The sequence below is a fragment of the Dama dama genome, chromosome 7 (genome assembly GCF_033118175.1).
Source record: "Dama dama isolate Ldn47 chromosome 7, ASM3311817v1, whole genome shotgun sequence".
NCBI classification, from domain to species: Eukaryota; Metazoa; Chordata; class Mammalia; order Artiodactyla; family Cervidae; genus Dama; species Dama dama.
Window position 1 is genome coordinate 22,367,829 of NC_083687.1, and position 12,549 is coordinate 22,380,377.

Here is a 12,549-nt window from a genome sequence, read left to right on the forward strand (position 1 = left end):
GACAAACGGTCACCTCATTGTTCTTAAATGTCTCTGTGTGTGGAATACTCTTCAACTTCCTACTCTGAAGCCCTGCCCACAGAAAGCCTGGTGAATGGGCCCTGGCCTAGGGCCCAGGAATCTGCATTGTAAGTGCCCCCGTAAAAATGGCATCCCCAGACTGCATTGAGAGATACCCTCCTAATGTCAGGACAGTGTATCAGTACAAGGACCCCAGAGTCAGACTGCAAGGAGTCAAACCATAGGGTCACTGATTCCCATTTCTGTGGTCTTGGAGATGTTATGAGACCTCACAGACTCAGTTTTATTATGGGTGAAAGTGGAATAATAATACTGCTGAGGCTGCGAAGGTTCTGATAAAAGCCTGGCAAGGAGGAGGAACTCCAGAACTGGAGACCTGGACTCTAGTCCTCCAAGCTCACAGATCTTCCCTGTCCCACATCGTCTCCTTTCCTCCTGGCCGGCCTTCCCTTCCAGTCAGAGCTCTCATCCTGTAGGCACGTCAGCAACTAATTGTCATATCCAGTCTGGGGACAAGGGTGAAGTGTTTGGCAAAATGAGGATGAACCTTCAAAATATTGGATTGGCAAACATTTTGTTGGAGTTTTTCTGCAACCTCTTATGGAAGAACCCAGATGAATTTTTTTGCCAAGTCCACATTATTATTCTACTTCTTGGTACTGATTCTCAATTGTATTCTCCTGCCCATTCCACACCAGCATGGGAGATGGTGGTGGTTGCCCCCAATCGCTGACCCTTCACCTCCTCTCTGCTGCCAGCCTGGGCCTGGCTATGTGCTCAGGGGTGCACTGTGATAGGTTTAAAGTGCAGTGACGTCATTCTCCTTGCTGGACCCTGGGATATGCTTAGACATGTGGCCAGATGTGGATGTATATCACTCTGGATTTACTATCACTGGCACAATGTCTGTGCATGCTCATGTCCAACTCTTTTGTGACCCCATGGACTGTGGCCCACCTCTACCTACGGAATTTCACAGGCAAGAATATTAGAGTAGGTTTCTATTTTCTCCTCCAGGGGATCTTCCCAACCCAGGGATCATTGACAGGAGGATTCTTTACCCCTGAGTCACCTGGCACAATAAAGGGACTTATTATTTAATCCAGTACTAATTGCCTTACCTATAGTAAAGTGGTGAATCACTATGAAAACTAAATCTTTTCTTTCTATAGAAAACACTCATGACACAGTAAGTCAAATATACTTCAACTAAAAAATAATTCTATAAAAAAATTAATAAAATACTACCCTTGGCCAATAAATAAATAAAATAGTAAGACACATACACACAGAGTCAAAGAGCTTAAATCATATTTTAGAATACAGTTGATCCTTGAACAATGTGCGTGGGTCTACTCTCATGCTGATTTTTTTCACTAAATGCATACAACTGTATGACATGATCCACAGTTGCTTGGTTGACTCCTTGTATGCGGAACCAGGATACAGAGTGATGATTGTAAAGTTATGTGCAGATTTTCAGCTGTCCAAAGATGGGTACCCTTAAACCCTATGTTGTTCAAGGGTCTACTGTATTCCAAATTTCTTGTGCTAAACATTTGCGGTATTGACTTTTTCTATATAAAATGGACAAAGATATTCCAGATTCATTTTTACAGTAAAAACCTATAATATTAAATATAAGTAGTAGAAAACACTTGGGTCTTGAAAACCCAGAGTAACCTGGGGTTAATCACATGGACACCAGATCTGCCCACTCATAGCTCCTCAGAAACTTACTTGGTTATTTCATCTTTCCGTGCCTTGGTTTTCTCATCTGCAAAATCAGAGTAATAATAAGAATGACTTCAGGGTTGTAGGGAAGATTGAATGAGTTCCACACCTGTAAAAATGCTTATGAAAGTGCCTGGCACTTAATAAGCATGTGTTAAGTGTTGGCTATTGTTATTGTTATTATAGCATCACCAATTCCATGGACATGAATTTGAGGAAACTCTGGAAGATAGTGGAGGACAGAGGAGCCTACACTCCATGGGGTCACAAATAGTCAAACATGACTTAGTGACTGAACAACAACAACAATATTATTTCTGCAGGAAAGAGATTTTTGTTGTAATAACATGGAGGGAATTAGCACTGCCTCTGTCTTTGCTTTCTGCTGGCTTTGCCTCTGGTTCCACACAGACTGGCACTTTGAAGATACCTCCAAATTATATCTTCTTGTCTCTGTCATGAGATGTGGTTCCTTTGGGGGTAACGTGAGTGGATTAGTCTAAGTGTAGATGAATGACACCTGCTGTGTTGGAAGAAATGAAGAAAACATAGGAGGAAAACCAGTTGTATAGCATAGGGAGCTCAGCTCAGTGCTCTGTAATGACCTAGATGGATGGAATTGGGGTGGTGGTGAAAGAAAGGTTCGAGAAAAAGGGGATGTATGTATACATATAGCTGATCCACTTAGTTGTTCAGCAGAAACTAACACAACATTGTAAAGCAATTATACTCCAAAAACAAAGGTGGGGGGTGTCACTAAAAGAATGTTGCAGGCTGAGAGCTTTGGAAAGTAATTGCAAAGGAGGATTGAATGTCTGGTAGCAGAGTTTACCCAGTCCGGGAGAGGAAAGCTCGAAGACCATGAGAAAAGAGGGTCATTCATAGAGATGTGGAGGGACCTAGAGTCTGTCATACAGCGTGAAGTTAATCAGAAAGAGAGAAGTACTTTATATTAACACATGTATGTGGAATCTAAAAAAAAAAATGATAGAGACAAGCTTATTTGCAGGGCAGGAATAGAGACACAGAGTAACGGACATGTGGACGCAAGGTGGGAAGGAGAGAGTGTGATGAACTGGGAGATTAGGAGTGACATATATACACCGCTGCATAGTCGCTTCAGTCGTGTCGGACTCGGTGCAACCGTATGAACTTCAGCACGCCAGGCTGCTCTGTCCATGGGGATTCTCCAGGCAACAATATTGGAGTGGGTTGCCACGCCCTCCTCCAGGGATCAAACCCAGGTCTCCTGCACTGCAGGCAGATTCTTTACCGTCTGAACCACCAGGGAAGCCCAAGGATACTGGAGTGGGTAGCCTGTCCATTCTCTAGGGGATCTTCCCGAGCCAGGAATCGAACTGGGGTTTCCTGCATTGCAGGAGGATTCTTTACCAGCTGAGCTACCAGGGAAGCCCCATGTATACACTAGCAAGTGTAAAATAGATGGCTAGTGGGAAGCTGCTAGACAACACAGGGAGCTCAGCTCAGTGCTCTGGGATGACCTAGAGGGGTGATGGGGAGGTGGGGGAAGGTGGGAGGGAGGTCCAAGATGGAGGGGATATATGGATATAAATAACTGATTCTTTTTGTTGTGCAGCAGATACTAACACAACATGTAAAGCAATGGTCCTTCAATAAAGTAAGAGGAACAATGTGACAGACCTTGACTTGGATACCTCTTGCCTTAAAAAACACCCTGCTGTCAGAGTCAGATCCTGGGTTCACACTTGAAAAATGCTGTCTCCTTCCTGTTTGCCTCGGGTTGTGGGGCGCCGTCGACTCTGACGTCGGCCTGGGCGTTGTCAAGGTGGCTGTCCGCGTGCCTCCCTGAGGAGCAATTCCTCTCTCACCCACTGTGCTGTGTGTTGCTAGGAACACGCTGTGCTCGTGGCACTCTCTTCACGATGAAAACAAAGACCAATAAAAAAATGGAACCACCAGATGGTCTCGGCTGCAACCCAGAGGCCAGAGCTGATGGGAAGACTTTGCCCTGTCGCAGCGACAGCTGCTGTTCGCTGGGAAAGAGCCCTTGTCTGAGTTCTAAGATGCTGGAGTTGGTGACAAGTCGAAACCAGACTTCCGCCTGACTGCAATGGTGCAGCCTGGGTAACTAATTCAACTAGTCGTGTTCTCGACATTTGTATTAGTATGAGGCATCACTTAGGACTGCAGGGGTTAGCCCCGCTGGAGACAGAGCTATTTGCTCAGGCAGAAATGTAAGTACCAGGTAAACGTGTCTTTCCCGGAACATTCCAGGCTGTGTCACGCTTTTGCCCTTCCCCCTTCTTCATCTGGCTAACTTTTAATCTTCAATTAAGTAGCAGATGTTATTTCTTCCAAAGACCTTCCCACTCCTCCCAGGCTGAGTCAGGTATTTTTTTCTCTCTGACCCCCAACTAGCAGGTATGTGTCTTTCTGCAGGTCCACACTACACTCAAATGATCATTTTAAGGCATTGACTGTAAAAGCCTTGAGGGCTGGGCCTTGTTTTATGTATTGTATGCCCAGATCCTCGCTCAGTGTTGGCATGTCCTAGGTGATCCAGAAAAGCAATCAAAAGGACTACCCTATGACCCAGCAATCCCACTTCAGGATATATATCCAAAGAAAACCATAATTTGAAAAGATACATGCTCCCCACTGCTCATAGCAGCACTATTTACAATAACCAAGACAGGGAAGCAGCCTAAATGTCCATCAACAGATGAATGGATACAGAAGATATAGTACATATATACAACAGAATACTACTCAGCCATAAAAAACAATGAAATAATGCCATCTGCAGCGACATGGATGGACCTATAGATTATCATAGTAAGTGAAGTAAGCCAGAGAAAAACAAATACATGATATCACTCATGTGTGGAATCTAATTTTAAGAACGGTATAAATTAACTTATTTACAAAACAGAAACAAACTCTCATATTTCAAAACCAAAAATTTGGTTGCCAAAGGGGAAATGTTGGGGGGAGGGATAAATTAGGAGTCATTAATATACATACAATACTATATATAAAATAGATAACCTGCAAGCTCTTACTGTATAGCACAGGGACTTCTACTCAATATTCTATAATAACCTATTTGAGAAAAGAGTCTGAAAAAGAATGACTGTGTATGCATGTGCATGCTCAGTTGCTCAGTTGTGTCTGACTCTATGTGACCATTTGGACTGTAGCCCACCAGGCTCCGCAGTCCATGGGATTCTCCAGGCAAGAGTACTGGAGTGGGGTGCCATTGCTTTCTCCGAATACATGTATATCTATAACCAAATCACTTTGCCATACACCTGAAACTAACGCAACCTTGTAAATCAACTATACTCCAATAAAATTTCTTCAAAAGGCAAACAAAAGGAAAGTTCTTCACCTCGTTCCATTGCTGGCTTTTCGTCTTAATGCTGGCATGTCCCATGATTCAGTCTTTGGAACTCCTCTCTGTGGACCCTTATTCCCCAGGTTTAAATTTTTGTGCTGATGACTTCCAAATATCTACCTTGATCACAGACCTCGCTCCTGCACTCCAGACCCATATATCCAGCTGCCTACTTGCTATCTTCACTTGGATCTTCAATAAGATCTCCAAACAAAACTCTTGATTTTCCCTACCAGACCACCTTTCCCAACAGCCTCTCTCATTTCAGTAAAAGGCATCTCCATCCTTCCAGGTTACCCAGACCAAAACTGAGACTCATCCTTGAGTCCTCCCTTGCACACTTTGTATTTAATTTGCCATCAAATCCTGTGAATTCTACCTTCAAAACACATGCAGGTTTGGGCATTTCTTACCTCTTCCACCGCTATCACTCTCATCAAGCCATCATTATCCCTTTTTTAAATTAGTTTTTATTGGCGCATAGTTGCTTTATAATGTTGTGTTAGTTTCTACACAGCAAAAAGAAGCAGCCATACATATAACCCTGCCCTTTTGGACTTCCTGCCCATTCAGTTCACCACAATGCATTAAGTAGCGTTCCCTGGGCTGTGTGGCATGTTCTCATTAGTTGTCTATTTTATATATAGTATCAATAGTGTATATGTGTCAATCCCAACTCCCAGATCACCACTCCCTTCCCCTCTGGGCATCCCTATGTTTGTTTTCTACATCTGTGTCTCTATTTCTGCTTCAGTTCAGTTCAGTTCAGTCGCTCAGTCGTGTCCCACTCTTTGCGACCCCATGAATCGCAGCACACCAGGCCTCCCTGTCCATCACCAACTCCCAGAGTTTACTCAAACTCATGTCCATTGAGTCAGTAATGCCTTCCAGCCATCTCCTCCTCTGTCGTCCCCTTCTCCTCCTGCCCCCAATCCCTCCCAGCATCAGGGTCTTTTCCAATGAGTCAACTCTTCGCATGAGGTGGCCAAAGTATCAGAGTTTCAGCTTCAGCATCAGTCCTTCCAATGAACACCCAGGACTGATCTCCTTTAGGATGGACTGGCTGGATTTCCTTGCAGTCCAAGGGACTCTCAAGAATCTTCTCCAACACCACAGTTCAAAAGCATCAATTCTTTGGCACTCAGCTTTCTTCACAGTCCAACTCTCACATCCATACATGACTACTGGAAAAACCATAGCTTTGACTAGATGGATCTTTGTTGGCAAAGTAATGTCTCTGATTTTTAATATGCTATCTAGGTTGGTCATAACTTTCCTTCCAAGGAGTAAGCGTTTTTTAATTTCATGGCTGCAATCACCATCTGCAGTGATTTTGGAGCCCCAAAAAATAAAGTCAGCCACTGTTTCCACTGTTTCCCCATCCATTTCCCATGAAGTGATGGGACCAGATGCCATGTTCTGCTTAGCCATCATCATTATTTCTTGACTGGATGCTTATCATTGCCTCTGATTGGCCTCTGTAAGGCTGCAGTTAGAACAGTCTTCGTAGAACATAAACTATGTAATGTCCGCCTGTGTTCAGCTGTCTGCTGCTCTCATCTCACACTGTCAAAGGCAAAGTCATTTCAGTAGCCTGTAAGGTCTATACCACTGGCACCCCCTGCTCCGCCCAACTATAGTCTCACTTAATTCCTCTTCTTCTTTCCATGTTGCTCCAGCTCTGCTGGCCTCCCTGTGAGTCACCATGTTCCATCCCAGAGTCTTGGCACTGGCTGTTCCCTCTGCCTGGATGCTCTTAGCTCAGCTATCCTCCTGTCTCTCTCACCTCATTCCTACCTTGCTCCAAACACTGTTTCCTTAGTGAGGGCTTCCCTGACCACATGTCACATTTCAGCCCTCCCAACCCCCTCCCCTGATGAATTTTTTCCATATCATATATCACTTCTAATACACTGTGCATGTGTGCCAAGTCACATCAGTCATGTCCCACTCTTCTCGACACCATGGACTATATCCCACCAGGCTCCTCTGTCCACGGGGATCCTCCAGGTAAGAATACTAGAGTGGGTTTCTGTGCCCTCCTCCAAGGAATCTTCCCAACCCAGGGATTGAATCCATGTCTCTCATGTTTTCTGCATTGGCAGGTGGGTTCTTTACCACTAGCGCCACCTGGGAAGCCCTCTAATACACTATAATGTACTTATTTATTAATATTTTACTGGTTGTCTCCACCTTCCAATCCTCCACTACTGTGCGAGCTTCCTGAGGGCAGAGATGCATATTTGGTTCATTGAAGAAGTGTATTTGAAAGTTTAACATGCAAACAAAGTTAAGAAAGCCACAATATTAGTATATACCCAGCAGAAGGGTATACAAAAGTCCACGAAGCCTCCACTTGCAAAATATATTTCCACATTTTGACAGAGTAGCCTTTTTTTCCCCTTTTAATTCATAACCAGATGTTGGCAACCCTTTTGACCCAATGTGGCCCAGGGTCCGCTCTCTTTTGGTATTTGCTATAGTGAGGCCAGGAAAATTCCCTTCTGGCACTGACTTGTCCTTATACAAGGAAGGAACCAACAAATAATTGGGCAGTTTTATAGTATACAAATGGGCTAATTCTTATCTTTTGTGTGTATATCTTGGCAGAGTCTCTGCTAATTGGACTTGGTCATATTTGTGCTCAGCTGTGGCCTTTTAGGTTTTATTTGCACTTGCTTTTACTGGACCCATTCCACCAATGGACAGATTTATTACGCATTCTTGGTGTGCATATCTTTCAGAGACTTATTTTGCTGTAGTAGCTTTCCTGTAGAAGCTTTGCTGTAAAGTTTTGCTGTAAAGTTTTCCATCTTTTGGCCCAATTGGATACAGTTGACAGCCATATTCTACCCACCTTACGTCTCCAGTGATGGCACCAGCTTTGGCCAGAAATCCAAAGCACCCTCGAAGCGAAGCCCTATTTTGGATCACTGCGAAGACTACCTTTCCTGCCTTTTCTTTAAAGAGGGAGAGACAGGATAGAGGGGGAATGGAGGCAGATTCAGGACACAGCTCCATAGAGGTGCCCTCAACAGCCTTCTCTTGAACTTTGTTGACCTGTCTCAACCTTTTCTTATGGAGGGTTTACCAGCGATGGCCTGAAACCATGTGTAGCCCTCAGATTCCACCTTTAGCTCTTAGAGGTGACATACCACGTGGCAAAAAGTGCTCACTGATGCCCATGATATGACATATGTCACCCACATGCTGCAGTCGTGATGCGTATGATGTCAGAGTTACGGACTGACCACACCTGTCACTGACTCCTCCTCCCCCTGCCATGTGAGGGTCGTGGAGACAAGCTGAGTGTCTGGGGACATGGGTATGCCCTTTGGTCTTGGTCTGGGAAGGAAGCTGTTTTGAAGGAAGTTGCGTTTGGTCTCAAGTGTGCAAGTTCCTTTGCTCACAAACACTGGGTGGTCACTCCTCTTGTAACTTCTGCTCTTCTGTCGTGGGTCCTGGATGCAGAAACCTGTATCAGCAGGTTTCACATACCTCAGGCAGCAGTGAGGGAACCTGCTAACATCTAGCAGACCATAGTTTGGGGCCGCAAGTCTCCGTTCCCCTAAGGTGCCTCCCATGCAGACCAGGGCTCTTTACTATTTTCAGGGCCTTGGCGCTTCCTCTGACACCAAAACAGAGGTTACCCCAGTTTTGCCTTTGATTGGAGAAATAACTACCTCCAAATGTATCAAGTCAATGAGTGAAGAGCCATGATGCCAAGGCCACCAGACAAATATGAACTGAAGAGTCATCCATGATAGGAGAGAAATCAGAATCAAAGGATTTTAGAGCCAAGGTGGCCTAGATCATTCTTCCCAGGGACCATGCTAGAGAGAATTGAGAGGCTTCACCAAGTTCATAGAACCCATTAGTATCAGAGACAGATTTAGAATCAAGGTCTTCCATCTTCCCAGGCAGGACTCTTAACATTGTGCCCTGGAGCCTGCCCCGATGCTCTCCAGATACTCAGATACCTTTTCTTCTCACCTAAATTGGGACAATTCTCCAGGTACAGGTAAGGGGTTGATCCCTATGCCTAATGCTTAAAATAGAGTGATGATTTCTAAGTAAACAGAGACAGTGTTAAGCTTGTGTTAATCTTTTAGTCTTTTCTTTATGATGCTTGGTCCACAATTTAACTAGTACCAGAAATAAAGCTCTAAATAAATTATCCCAATTTTTCCAGTGCCTATATTCTTTCAAGAAAGAATGTTAAATGGTTCTTTCTATCATATTGGATATAGCTGAATCAGAAGTGTAGTGAAGGGCACCATGGTGGTCTAAAAAAATATGGTGCCAGGTGACATTAGCAGTATAGACTATTACCTCTGTGGGAGGATTTGAGAGGCAACAGAAAAAACCTATGTCCTCCTGCCCCTAATTCTTAAACTTATATTTTCAGAGACAAATTGCTTTAAGCAAAGGAACAACCTCTGCTCTCACTCAAATGCCTTTGAATGGTGGACATGTTGTCCATTTCCAGTGAGCTGCACATAAGCTTGAATTAGTTTAAGTCATCAATGAGGCTTTAATGTGGAAATGACCTGGTGGCTCAGATGGTAAAGAATTTACCTGCAATGCGGGAGACCTGGGTTTGATCCCTGGGTTGGGAAGATCCCCTGGAGAAGGGAAAGGCTACCCACTCCAGTTTTCTGGCCTGGAGAATTCCATGGACTGTATGTATAGTCCATGGGGTCACCAAGAGTTGGACTCAACTAAGCAACTTTCACTCACAGAGATAGCAAGAGGGCAATGGGATCAGGGAGGAGGGATAAACTAAAAGACGGGGATTGACATGTGTATACTACTATACATTAAATAGATAACCAATAGGAACCTACTGCACAGTACAGGGAACTTTACTCAATACTCTGTAATAACCTACATGGAAAAAGAGTCTTGAAAAGAGTGGACATACATACAACTGATTCCCTTTGCTGTATATCTGAAACAAATCCAACACTGTAAATCAACTATACCTTAATGAATTTTTTTTTTAAAGAGAGTAGTGGAGTTAGAGAGAAGTGGAGGACCATGGAAAGAGGGGAATATTTCAGAGAGCAGTTCTTAACTGTGCCTGAGGATTGACCAACAGCTTATTCATTAAAATCACCCCTTTGTCTGGTGTAAGAGGATGACTCAGACCTGCTCTTCCCAAAGACCCGCCTCTTTCTTCTCTTGGCTCTGAGGCCCATTTCCTCTTTCATCCTCAGCACCGATCAGTCCCAGAAGCACAGAAACATGCTCTAGAATCTCTCTTAAAAAGTCTTGCGTTGACATCTCTTTCCTCACTGACTGCAATATTTTTCTGCTCCTTTCACAGCAACTCTTGACCAAAGAGTTGAATACATCAACGTTTCTCTCCACTTCCCCACGTCTCTTCTCTGACCTCTACGTCAGTCAAAGCCATCTTCCTCCCCTAGTGCTGAGCTGGTGGCTCTCATGACAGTCACCATCATTTCCACGTCGCCACAGTCAGTGGTGCCTTTGCTGTTTTTATCATCCTTGACCCAGCATGTGACAGAGTTGGCTGTTCCCTCCTCCCATTTTTTTCAGGCTTCTGTGGCATCCAGACTTCGGGTCTTCCTCCTCCCTCTTCTCCTTCCTCTCCATCCCCTTGGAGGCCTTTCTTCCTCTATTTACCCTCTAAATTTAGCCTGATCCCTGGTCCCAGCATTCTTTTCCACCTATGTTCCCTTACAGGGTAGCCTCACCTGGCTCTACACTTGAAAAAAACATTCATGGGTGAGGGCAAAATAAAAATATTTCTAGATGGTCCAGTGATTAGGACTTGCCCTTCCAATGCAGGGGGTGCGGGTTCGATCCCTGCTCAGGGAGCTTAGGCCCCACATGTCTCATGGCAAAAAAAAAAAAAAAAACAAAATATAAAACAGAAGCAGTATTGTAAGAAGTTCACTAAATACTTTTTAAATGGTCCATGTCAAAAAAAAAAAAAAAATCTTTAGAAAAAGATATCTCTAGACATAGACTAAAAGAGCTTGGATCTCCCTGGCCCTGGCTGAAAGGACTATTACAATAAGATTCAAAATCAGAATTTGTGCCACAGACCCTTTTGGCTATCTGGTGAAGTCTATGATTCCTTCTCAGAATAATGCTTTTAAATGCATAAAACAAACACATAGTATTACAAGGAAAAATAATAGTACTGAAATATAGTTATCAAAATATTAAAATAATGTGATTCAGTAATATATTTGCTTCTTTCTTAATCTATTCAATTAAAAGTTTTAATGAGACAGGTTTAGTAACTATCACACACTTTATGAAGAGATGGGAATAAACTAGATTTTTGAGGGTCTGCAAATAGTAATGATATCTCTTGATGACAAAGTCATATGTACTATTAATAGGGCTGTGGCTTGTCACTTAGGTTCCTAATTAAAGGAAATCCTAAATAGTAATTAGACGTTAATAAAAAATAAAGATTTTTTTTCTCTTTCAAGTTTGTGGACACCACCCCTGAATTTTATTCAAGTGGTGTCCATGAAACTTAATGTATTTAAGAAAGAAAATTGAATTCTTGAGAGCTGATCCTTTAAAATCTACTTTTTAACTATTAGTTTTAAAAAAAAGTTATTAGTTAAAAATGACGAATCTGAAGGTGGGCTTAAAAAAGAAAATTTGTACCAAAATAATAAGTAACTGTGACAAGGAAGATAGTATGTATTCAATGAATACTTTTCTGATCACTAAATGAATCAAGGGGAGATTTTATTTTATGGGTTCATCCCTTTCCAAGTACTAGGATTATACACTGTCAGGAGAATCCGGTATTTTCAAGGGCATAGACAGGGAGGGGTTTTGACTGCTAACACACTGTACCCACCAAGATCCCACACTCATTTATAAAGCTACAGGAGTCCCCCTATGTGGACCAGCTGGGAGGCGGGGTTGGGCAGGAGATACTCCACCATCTTAACCAAAGAGAGAAAATAACTTTTATGGTAGAGTTAGAAATCCTCAGCACATAGGAGACACTCAATAAATTTCCCAAGACCCACAATACAAAGATAACATTACTAGGTCAGCATCACCTTCTGGTCAACCAGTGAAGGCCATCCCTGTGGTAAGATGGCCGCCCCCCAGGGACACCTCTTGCTTCCCTCTGTGTCCCTGCTCCAAGGCTGCTTCACATCTAACAGTCGGGTCTCTCCGCCTCCCCTCCCCTCAGTTCTTCGGAGCCATGATGTATTCTTTTTAAAATGCTCTTTCAAGAATACATATTATGTCAGGCACAATGACAGCATTTGTTTCTGAAAGAAATCGGAAAAGGTTGGGCTGATGCCTGTGTCTGTGAACAACAATGGCTCTCAAATCCAGCCCCGAGAAGGGGCCTAAAATAAGCTCCAGGAGGAGAAGCATAAAATGGGGGGAAGAGTGATGAAGAT

At 43.4% G+C, this 12,549-nt stretch overlaps 1 protein-coding gene across 2 annotated transcripts in view; it reads right to left on the reverse strand.

Moving 5' to 3' along the window:
- The window catches only part of ADGRF5 (adhesion G protein-coupled receptor F5), a 107,800-nt gene that overhangs the window by 72,905 nt on the left and 22,346 nt on the right, over window positions 1-12,549 (reverse strand). Inside the window, exon 2 of one of the 2 annotated variants that reach the window (XM_061146879.1) lies at window positions 1,762-1,798. The exons of the other annotated variant lie outside the window; for it this stretch is intronic. The gene's annotated coding sequence lies outside the window, so the exon portion shown is untranslated. The remainder of the gene's footprint in view (window positions 1-1,761; window positions 1,799-12,549) is intronic. 2 annotated transcript variants of the gene reach the window in all.